This window comes from Miscanthus floridulus, unplaced genomic scaffold (assembly GCF_019320115.1).
Source record: "Miscanthus floridulus cultivar M001 unplaced genomic scaffold, ASM1932011v1 fs_162_3, whole genome shotgun sequence".
NCBI classification, from domain to species: domain Eukaryota; kingdom Viridiplantae; phylum Streptophyta; class Magnoliopsida; order Poales; family Poaceae; genus Miscanthus; species Miscanthus floridulus.
Window position 1 is genome coordinate 107,900 of NW_027096303.1, and position 12,101 is coordinate 120,000.

The window sequence follows — 12,101 nt, forward strand, 5'->3', positions numbered from 1 at the left end:
CTTCCAAGCTTGGTACTTTGGCAGAGGGTTTTGTTCCCTTATCAAATGAACACCAGAGGCCATGTCATTATATTTTAGAATACAGATACCAAAGCTAAATGCAGAGGCCCCATCCTTGAATCTAAAGAGACTATATAATCTTATAAAAAGGTTGCTAAAGCAAAGGGTGTTTTTGGTCTTTGGAATGTTTGGGTACCGATGCCCACCGATGACGGAAGTGCCGGTCATTTTCTTGGGCTTGGCTTCCTACACTGCTTTGCAAGACGACCGTACAGGAACCTCGAATGTGCGAGTTGCGCACTAACTTTCAACTGAATCACGCCATCTGTCTCGCAAGTCGTCCAAAATCACGCTGTTTTTTTTTCAAGATATCGTCCAAAATCACGCTGTTTTTTCAAGATATCGAACGTCACCAGCAAACAATGAAACAGTAGGTATATAACAGCTGGCATAAAAAGTGGCGCAAGAAAGCACACCCGATTGACCATGATTTCGTGACCTCCGACAGTGTACCTTTCACAGAGCACCTAATGTTCAGAGTGTACTTTTAGACAAAGGGAAAACAGAGTCAAGTCAAGCAACTCCACTAGCGAGCCATGAACCCCACCAGACACCAGTGCATCATCAGTGCTGCAGCTGCGGATTTTTCTTCAGTGGCTGAACATTAGCCGTAGGAAGAGGTTGCAGCAGCAGCAGCAATGCAGCGAGTCCTTCCGAGCAGGCTTAGACAATTTCCAGAATGAAAGAGCGCAATGTTCATCCTCAGGCTTTAGAGAATTTCCAGAATGAAAGAGTAAGTCATGCGAGGATCCCAGTGATTGCAGTTGGTATTTAGTTCAGCGATTTTTACTCGAGCATCATCTCGCAACAATTTACGGAATTCTCAGAAGCAATATTAACTGGAATGCACAAAGATCCAACCAGTAGTATAAATCTCTCAGATGCGCCAATATAATGCAGAACATAGTGCTGTCGCAACAGATGAACAGAATCAGAATCCGAACATGAAAAGGAACCAGCACAAATTGTCATCATCATGGGCACATAGAGAGAATGATCCCCAAGAATCATTGAGCACAACTCTATATGATTAACTTTGCAAGTTAAAAACTGCACCCTGGCCTCGCAATTAGCTGCCAGAAGGTTCGAACAAATGTATCGATACCAACTAAAAGAATGGGTTGCAATCATGTCGACAACAAAACTTTGGGGACAGCGGCATCTGTGGCACCACAAATTCGGGAATAGTTTTTCCTTCCCCACTCGACCAAAACAACAGAAAACAAAGGAACGTCGCAGTTAATGTGGTGCTCACCACAGCCCAATCATCTTCCACCAGAAGCTGCCCGCCCCAAGCCAGATGATGATGTTTACGATGGAGATAACAAACCCATAGCCCCACCATTGAGCCAATGGGACATACCCGGCGCCGTAGAAGACAGGAGCAGAGCCAATGCCATAGTGGGTGGTGCCACCCATGAGGTTCGAGAGGAATGAAAGAACCAGTGCAGCAAAGAGCGACGGGGTGCCCAGGGCACTCGCCACTGACAGGAACGCGGCGAACATTGCTCCGATGTGTGCAGCACCACTGGCAAAGAAATAGTGAGAGTAGAAGTACAGCAGCACCAAGACACCGAATGAGGCTTGCCATGACATGCCAAGCCCTCCAACAAACTGAAACAAAAGCAATAAGGTCAATAAATGATAAATTAGCAGAAGTACTTAACAGAACCTACCAATCTATCTATATTGTAGATGTCAGAAAAAAATAACAAAAAACTAGTAATATCAGACCCCAATATAATTTAAACTGCATCATGTTACAATTACCAAACTAACGTCTTTCAATTTTTTATTTCCTAGTTTGCATAGATACATCCATAAGCATAAGAATTCAGCAGTATTAAGGTCCTGTTTGGATCCATTAGCTGCTAATAGTTAGGTAGCTAATAGGCCACAACTAATATTAGCTGCTATTAGCTAGTTTTGTTCAACTAGTGAAATAGTGGTTAGTTTGGTATTCAGGTAACAATTAGCTAAACTATTAGCTAGACCTGTTTGGATCTAAGGAGTTAATTATTAGCAGCTAATTATTATCACATTGGATCCAAACAGGACCTAAGTTCAGACATAACCAAGATAACCACTCCTATGTCAAATGTCAAATCTAACAGTGTCAAACACAAGTTACACAAGGTTCTTATGGCATGATGACTACCCAGCCTACCCCTTCACAAACAAACAGCACAATAAATTGCTACCTGTCCGCTCGTCTTATGAGCCGTACTTTTTCAGCGAAGAAACAGTGTTTTTCTCTCACAACAAATCAGTGAACAGTACTTTCAGCTTGTCTTTTCAGCAAAGCGAACAGGGCAGGTAAAGAGATGCATACTCTTCATAACCTTTCTTTGCCCAAAGTAAATTTTCATATTTTTGTGGAAATAGGTCAAAAATGAACAGTAAAACACTAAATTTCTAGGCTCAGATCGCTGGATCATGTTGTATTGCAGTAAAAAGCATCCATCATGCCCAAGATCTCTGAAATAAGGAATTTAGTTTGTAAATCATGAAGACCTAACAATGACGAGAAAATTCCTTTTTTGACACTAGAAGTTGACATGGTTCCTTCTAAGGCCCTAAATTTCTCCCTTATATGGCACCAGGTCTACTTTGATATTTCCGTCCATTCTGACAATGATAACCTTCAAGTTCATGTCAGATTAGTTGGAGATGGTCTAAAATGCCCCTTTCCTCAAAGCCACACGGCCCTCAGCCTTCTCCTGTCACAAGCTCAAACGCCTTCTATCCTCTCTGTTGTTCTCTCTCCCGTGCCCCTCCTCCGTCCCAAAACCCTAGTCAGCAGGGGGGTTCATATCCAGTTGAGGTCGGCAGGGAAACATGCACAATGGATCACGTTGACAGTGGCGGCCCGAGTGGCATGGGTGGCACCGGCCCAAACGGCCAGGGCGGCACCGCTCCGAGCAGCTGTGCCCCAAGCGTCATTGGGGGTGGCAGCCCAACTGACCAGAGATCCTGCAGCCAGAGCGCAACGGCCAAGCAGCCGGGGCTCCTGATTTACTGTGCCTGAGGCTTGGAGTTCATCTGCCCCAATCCTCTCAGTGAAACAAGCACAAATAACTTGGTTTTCTTAGGACCTGTTTGTTTCCATGGACGAGAGTAGCACATATACTGCACCAGCTATGTCGTGGGGAAGCACTGATTCCCTCGCGTCACAGCGTCTCATGTTTCCTGTTGAAAACCCTACGTGACGCTGAAGGGCGGCCAGCAGAAGTGCATCAAACACAAGACGTCTGGTGTGATTCTGAGCTTTTTTCCGCCACAGATAGGATAAGACAAAACAAACAGGGCCTTAATCCTGCTCCCCTGTTTCTGTGCTCTGCAGCTTTGGAAGGTCATGTGATGGGCTCTGTTTTCTTTTTTTTTAAGGGGATGGGCTCTGTTTTCTTGTTCAGACAGAAGGTCGTTTTTGGATTTTTTGTTTATGATGGTTTATGTGACATGCCAAGAGTCTAGAACTGAAAGGTGGGATGAAAGGATGACTCTGCGAAATGCTGAAATACAGTATGAAACATACTTATTATGAAATATAATTAAAACTTGCGCTATTTAAAAGAAGTGAACTGCTAATTAAAGTGAATGTAAATAAGAAGCTGCACACCAGCTACTGAAAATGTGGCTGAACGATACAATGAAAAACTTACTGTTTTTTTAACAGAAAATACAGCAGCGCAGGCCCCCACTGTTAGAGCTTTTTGTATTAATAAAAAGAAGAAACTGTACAATAAAAGGGGCCACAACTATGAACAAGCTCCCAGAGGGAGCCTCAAGCCTGAGGACGGCTAGAGAACCAAAGAGCTAAGCAAGAGAATCTATACAAAGAAGAAAAGCAACTCGTTTATCTTCACACATTCTGAGAGCTTGAAGTCTAGCCTCACAAAAAGAGGACATCCAAAAAATAAAAAGTAAAAGAAGGCCGGCTTCCTCACAAAACTTACTGTTTCATTCTTTAAGAAAAAGAAGCATACTATTTTCTCACGAGATGATTACATTAAGCACATTTTTTCTTCACCAATTAATAGTATAAAAAAATTCATGTATGAAATTAACATGTTGAATGATATTGGGAAAGAAATAGGATGAATAATTCATCTATGAAGTTAACATGTTGATGGATACTGAGAAAGAGATGCTTCATACTTTCATGATAAGCTTTGATTTGATCAGTAACTAAAACTACGCATGGTTTTTTGAAATTGCTTGTCGCCTCACATATGTTATGCACAAATCCTGGTGCTGGGACTCCAATACTGGCGCAAAGAGGGCTGAGGGTCAAAAGGTCTTTTCATCTAATCTTTTAATGGGTTAACAGCCAAAACTGATGGAAGTGTCAAATTAAGGCATAAAAGATAGACCCAGTGTCATATAAGGGAGAAAAAGATTTTCAGGGCCATAAAGGAAGCATGTCATGGGCCTGAGGTGGTTCCATATGTTCTGGTCCCTCTGTGATCAGAAGTATGGATTTTAGTTGGGTGGGATCTGTCAATCTGTGATGTTATGTCTTTGAACTCGTTGTGTTTGTAATTTCATTGCTTCAAGTAATAAAATTCAGGTTTCTCGTTGTGGGAAAAAGAATAAAGCATGTTAACTTCCATTGTCAAATAAGGAATTTTCTCACGAATAAAGGAAAAACCTTAACCTTATAAATGCCAAGAGCCAAGGCTCATGAGAGATGAGAGTTGTGTGAAGAAAAGAGAGTGTACCTTCACAACAGTCTCACTGAACCAAGAGATGAACCCGTATTTGTTGAGGTAGCCAGCCATTGCTATAAGTGCTGCAAACCATGTAAGCGTATCCCACGCCACAGACTCTGCCAAACACTCTTTCCATGTGACAACCCCTGTGATTAGGAGGACCCCTAGGCCAAGAATTGCTGCAGACACTGCATCCACACTCAGCATTCCTCCAAAGATCCAAAGACCAACCTGGCATGCAGAGCAAGGGCATAATTTTCAGTGAAGAAAAGTGGATCCAATTCCTATTCAAGTTAGATGTGACAGGGCAATGAAAAAAACTGCATTCAGTGGCAACGACTGTCAAGGATATGAACATTACAAAGTCACAGGTCAGAGTTCAGTCGATTACTAAACCATTGATAACAAGAATCCTAAGACTCCAAAGACATCAAATGGTGCATCCACTCATAATAGAACACTATAAACTACTTATGAAAGATAGCTGATAATAATTTTAACCATCAGGATTCAAGGCATAAATAAAGAACACTAATAGCACAAGAAAAGTTCAAAGAATGCTAGTAAAGGCTATAGTAATGCCAAAGAGTTAAATGTTGCGAGAAAATGGCAAGTATATGTATATATATCATTAATTATATACCGTAAGCAGCAGCGTGCCGGCCATGATCTTCTCCTCCGTGCTCATGGGTCCCATCTTGGCGAGCCGCTCCTTGGCCAGGCGTGGCGCATCGGGGCTGGCCTTCACCTCCGGCGGGTAGATCACATAGAGAATGAGCGGCACGAGCACGAGCGACAGCAGCCCCGGCACGATGGCGGCCTTGGCCCAGAGCGTCCATCCGATCCCCTGGCCGATGGTGGCAGCCGTGAGGTTGGCCGAGAGCGGGTTGGCCGCCATGGCGGTGAGGAACATGGCCGACGAGACGACGGAGGTCTGGAAGCAGGTGAGCATGAGCCAGGCCCCGAGCTTCCGCTCCGTGCCGTCGCCGGCGCGCGAGCCGCATGCCTCGCAGAGCGACTTGACGAGCGGCAGGAAGATGCCGCCCGCGCGCGCCGAGACGGAGGGGATGGCGGGGGCGAGGAGCGCCTCGGCGAACACGAGCGAGTAGCCGAGGCCGAGCGATGGAGGAGCCGAAGGCGGCGACGAAGGCGTAGGCGACGCGGGAGCCGAGGCCGGTCTTGATGAACCCGCTGCGCGAAGAAGAAGGCGAGCGCGATGAGCCAGGGGATCGGGTCGCCGAAGGCCGAGAAGGCCGCGGCGAAGGTGAGCGTCTTGGTGAGCACGGCGGCGCCGAGGCCGAGCAGGGCCACCGCGCCGAGGGGCAGCGGCTGGGTGATGATGCCGACGATGGTGGAGAGGAAGATGGCGAGCAGCTGCCACGCGTTGCGGGGCACGCCGGCGGGGGCCGGGACGAACCAGATGAGGACGCCGATCGCGAGGGAGGCGAGGAGCGGCTTGATGGCCGCGCCCTGCAGCGCGGGCTTCTTCGGCGGGGCGGCCGGCGCCGGGGCCGGTGCTGGGACCGGGTCCGGGGCTGGGGCCGCCGCGGCGGAGGCGGAGGCGGAGACGGGGGTGAGGCCGCGGCGGGAGGCTCCGGATGCGGCGGGGGGTGGGGCCAGACGAGGGCTTGGAGGGGAGGGAGTGGGAGTGGGAGAGGGAGATGGGCTTAGAGGAGGAGGAGGAGGAGGAGCGGCGGCGGAGGGAGAATGAGAGGGACGGGAGGCTGGGGCGGGCGCCAACGCTGCCGAGGTGGTGGCAGGTGAGCGGCGAGGCCGCGGTGGAGGACGCCATGGCGGCGGCGAGGGAAGTGGTGGTGGGACTGGGGATGGAAGGTGGTGGGTGAGGAACTGAGGGTGGGGTTTAAGTGGATGGACGGTGGAGATGGCGTTGGGCGCCCGAGCTTTGGTCGTATCGGAATCGGAGACTGGTCTTCGTGGACCCGGCGTTGGTGCACCGGTGATCAGTGGTAGTGACTCGTGTTCATGCTGCGTTAAGTTTCGATAGAGAAAAGAGAGGTCTTTTGAAAATTTCTTCAAGTTTTCACATCACATGCAAAGTTTTTAACCAGTGACGATTGAGGAAGCCAAAAGAGTGGTTCGGCAAGCAAAATAGTCACCCACAGAAGCAACAAGTGCTTCACCTGACAAAAGTTTCAAGCACCTGCTCTAGTATGCGTTGTGGCACATACTGTCGTGACCCTAGCATACATTTTCGCAGAACTCAGACAGAGAGGACTAAAAAAAATTGTGGCAAAGAAAGGATGCTCTTTTCTACGAGAACGATGCTCTATGCTACAAGAGAAATAGCTTCGCGTGCTCCCTGCCTACGTGTCTAGCAACTTTTACCCGAAGCCAATACTAGCGTTAGCCTGCTACCCTTGGTTTTACAACGAGGAGAAAGTTCTAGTACTGTGTTAGTACTTGGTCCTTTCCAAACGTTTCACCTTAGCTTAATTAGAGTTGCTTCTGTACCAGCATAAAGTTAAGTTTAATCCATTTAAACACGTATACTAGGTATGGTGGGAGCACGTGCTCTTAGAAGAAAAAAAACCACCTTCCAGTCTATATCTCAACTGATAACTAGTTCACTGTCAATTGGCAAGAGAGAGTTGAAGTGGACCCGTGGCTGGTCGATGTATCCAAATAGAACTAGACTAAACTTTATCATCTAACAAATAATTCTACAATTAGTACTCTAACAGTTAGTTCTAAGTAATCCAAACATACCCTTATCTATCCTTTTTCCTTTTCTCATTTGATTCGTTGCTACATTAGATTTTTTATCCTATGTAATAGTCTATTTAATTATCTATATAAGATATAAGGGACTATTTGGATTACTAGGACTAAAGCCTAGACACAAGACAGTCGTCAACCTTCCAACTAGCGTCTACACGGTCTAGACCATGACTAGATGTGTCTAGACTTATTATATATGGTTTTGTACTACAACAGATGAAATTTCATACAAATATTTAAAAAAACGCCAATGTAATTGGCTAATTCTACTCTTGCGTCAAAAATACAAAAGCAATGTTAAGTTGATAACATATGAACAACTTAGATTCGAAAGACAATAGTTTTTCAATTCTTAGTTTGTCACATATTTGATCTGATATTTCTCTGACATAGATACAAAGACATTTCATAATTTATATAAACCAAAGAAGCAAAGAGAATCACATATTCCGATCGTAACATAGCTCTCGCTTCTCAATTCTCACTATAATATGATAGATAATTGATATGCTATGATAATTAACTAAATTTTAAGATATATCATTATCGGATCAAATAATTAGCAAAACTATAATTTTGCTGGGACAGAGGGAGTAGCTAGCTAATAGTTCACAGCTAATATTAGCTGGCTACCTATTGGTTAGGTGCTATTTAGATCCACTAGCTAAAATGTGGATGCATAGGTGGTTTTGTCTGTAATGCCTTTCTTTTTCTATTTGCTATTGGTAGGGCACGTTCATAGATATAGATGGAAGGGCAAAAGTGTCTTTTGCCATCTATTAGTCAAGTTTGTGATAGCTAACAGGGGCGGAGCTATACTCAGATCAGTGGACGTGGCCGCACCCACGCAAAAAATAAAAATCAATGTGAAGAGCTAAAGTTTCACCATATTTGCACTCCCCCGTTACAAAACCTTGCACCCAAAAGGTAAGAGCACCCCTTAAATTTACTGTATCTCCATCCTTAATAGCTAATGAGATAGTTGTTAGCTAGTTGTATAGCAAACAATTAGTTGGATTCCTTTTAATTGATCTAGTTATTTGTTTTAGCAACTAACTATTAGCTAGTTGGATCCAACTAGGGCTTACATTTTAAAGGCAGATACGACAGATAAGAAGCAGCCTCTCTGTACAGTGTACACCAAAGTAACAAAAAGCACAGGAATTAATGGCGGCCAAATGAGTTTGTTACGTACCTATTCTAAATTTTGGAATTGGCCTAAGCTGCTTGTTTCTTTAACCATTTGTGACGATGTGTTAGCATTGAAGTGGAGTTGAAAACAGCTTCAAATTGGAAAATGAAATCACGTTCATATCGTTTTCAAGTCCACCTCCACATGGAAGGAATAACAATATTATATCGGGTTTACGACTTGCACAATGTTGGAGGACTCCAATCTCCAGGGGATCCAACTATCGCAATCAGGTTTAATTCATAGATACAGCATGTCCCTTTCTTATTAGAGAAACAAAAACATTGTTACGATGGGAATGAAAACAATAGCTAAAATTTAGAAAACAGGAAACCAACTTCATGAAAGGTAACCTGTCCTCCATCGGTTCCATCAACAGCTCCACAACGTCTCCATCCAAACGCCAACATGGGGTGCAGCTCCATAGGTGAAGTTTTAAATTTCCCGCTATCTAGAGATGCAGACATGAGCAAGAACTAAAAATACCACCGTCTCATATAGATCCCTCTTGCTCTAGTGGCCCTAACACGACCATGGTCAGTTTTGCCCCTGGGGCGCGTTGGTGTGGGCATGGCCGGTGCATGCGAGACCAACGCAGGAAGAGGCGGAGGTAGGGCGACGATATGGTAGTGCGAGAAGGGGTGGAGGCAAGGCGGAGGTGGCACACCCGCGTGGGGAGGGGCGAAGGAGGAGGTGGTGGGGCACAAGGATGACAATAGGGGTATTCTTAGGTATTCGTTGAAATACCCCTATTTTCCTGTAACATAATGAATATATATTATGTATACTAAAATATCTAGTTGTAATAGTGCTTTTAGTTGTTGTTTTAGAGGAAATTGTTCTTGAAATACCCTGGTGTCAAATCCTAGCTCCAACATTGGTGGGATGGAGGGCAACAGGAGGAGGAAGATGATGACAGGAAGAGAGAGAGAGAGAGAGAGAGAGAGAGAGAGAGAGAGAGAGAGAGAGAGAGAGAGAGAGGAAGAAAATAAATAAAGGAAGAAAATGAAAATGAAAAAGGCATGAAAAAAGAGAAAAGTATATTACAGATATTTCATCGATCATTTCTATCTACCATGAGATGTTGCTTTACCAAATATTTTTCTAAGATAGTTTCAGCTCCAAGCCAAAAAAAAAATTGCTCCACCAGCAAGCTAGAGTTGTACTAAATGGGGTCATAGATTGTTTTGGTGATTTGATTATCTTTCTGTTGATGATATACCCGTATAGTTATTTGGAACTCACTTAACTATGTTCTGGTTATTTTCTTGCTTGTAGTCGTGCATAGAAAAATAAGAAAAAGAGTAAAATGCATCCTGGATACTTAAACTATTGGGGCATTACCATCTAGGTACTCGAACTGAAAAAGCTATCACCTGGGTACTTAAACTATGGGGGCATTACCATCTGGGTACTCGAACTAAAAAACCTCCCACTTGGGTACTTAAACTATTGGGCCATTACCATCTGGGTACCGTCGCCGCCGCTACAGAGTGACCAGGAGCGCGGGAAAATGAATTTTGATTTTTTTTCTTTTTCTGAAAATGGATGAATAGTGCTGGAATTTGTTATTTTTGTAAAAAAATAATTAGAGCTCCAAACATTCTAAAATTTTTTGTGTAGCCTCTATATGATGTACTCTACCTAGAAAAAATATGAAACTTGGAAAATAAATAGTTTTTGTATGTTTAAAAATTACCTCTTTTAATTAATAAATGAACTTCCATAAATTTTATAATTAAAATAAATAAATGTTAAAAAGAGGCGGCCTACCTGTGCTCGCCTGCTCGCTCGCACACAGTTAGGCCGCCTCTTTTTGACATTTATTTATTTTAATTATAAAATTTATGGAAGTTCATTTATTAATTAAAAGAGGTAATTTTTAAACATACAAAAACTATTCATTTTCTAAGTTTCATATTTGTCCTAGGTAGAGTATATCATATAGATGCTACACAAAAATTTTTAGAATGTTTGGAGCTCTAATTATTTTTTTACAAAAATAACAAATTCCAGCACTATTCATTCATTTTCATAAAAAGAAAAAAAATCAAAATTCATTTTTCCGTGCTCATGGTCACTCTGCAGCGGCGGCGACGGTACCCAGATGGTAATGGCCCAATAGTTTAAGTACCCAAGTGGGAGGTTTTTTAGTTCGAGTACCCAGATGGTAATGCCCCCATAGTTTAAGTACCCAGGTGATAGCTTTTTCAGTTCGAGTACCTAGATGGTAATACCCCAGTAGTTTAAGTACCCAGGGTGCATTTTACTCTAAGAAAAATGATACTAACCTCACATATGCCATGCTCCACCATATGCATAGATCCTATTAGCATTGCATGGCTAGCATTTTACTTTATATTGATTGCATGATTAGGTTATTGATTGCATGATTTTTTTATAGGTTTCGCACAATGGAGTGCCTCAAACATCATGCACTTAACTCGTGATGCAAGTAATGAAACACTACAAACATGAACAAATAATATCCAAATAAACTCCAAATAGCAACATACAGATAATGTTTTGTTAAAAATGGTACTAGTTTATTTTTTATTCCCATTATGAATTAGTTATGAACTAAGTAATAAGCATCGTCAATGAAGGTTCTTGTATTTTCCTATTGGTCGGTATGAAAAGGTCTCTGTAAATACCAGCATTAGATATTTTGCATTAACATGGTTGTTTCTTAGCATGTGTTTTTTTTGCAATCTCTCACCTCTAGGTCCTGTTTGTTTCCATCCATTTGGATCGTGAAAAGCAGCTTTTATAGCTGATGAGCACTACCCTAGATCTGGACATCACTGTCGGTTCAAAAAACCCCTTCATTGTCGAATTTTGAACCGACGGTGGCATACCGGCAGTGATGTGGGGTTGACATCACTGTCGGTTCTTAAAAACCGACACTGATCTACAGGAAAAAGTTTGGCTCCACCCGACAGTGTCCAGTTGAACAACACTGTCGGTTTATAGTCCCAACCGACAGTGATGGTTGCTTCAAGAGTGTTGGTTCTTGGCTCAAGCCAACAGTGTTGAGCAAGCCTACACTGTTGGTTCATGGCTCAAGCCGGTAGTGTTGAGAAATCCAATACTATCGATTCATGGCTCAAGCCGACAGTGTTGAAAAATCCAACACTGTCGGTTCATGGCTCAAGCCGGCAGTGTTGAGTAAGAAAACACTGTCGGTTCATGGCTCAAGCCGACAGTGTTGAGAAATCCAACACTGTCGGTTTGTTGATAACCGACAGTGATGGTTACGACAATACTGTCGGTTCGTTGATAACCGACAGTGATGGCCCATTCGCATTTTATTGTTTTATAATTGATTTTAATTTATATTTTTTCGTGGAATCGGGTTTCGCTTTATATACGCTACGTAGACGACAGGTCCATCAATA

The 12,101-nt window shown here is 43.5% G+C and overlaps 1 pseudogene; it reads right to left on the reverse strand.

Moving 5' to 3' along the window:
• Window positions 1-1,054: 1,054 nt before the first annotated feature.
• Window positions 1,055-6,626, reverse strand: LOC136530602 (dicarboxylate transporter 1, chloroplastic-like; annotated as a pseudogene).
• Window positions 6,627-12,101: the final 5,475 nt, after the last annotated feature.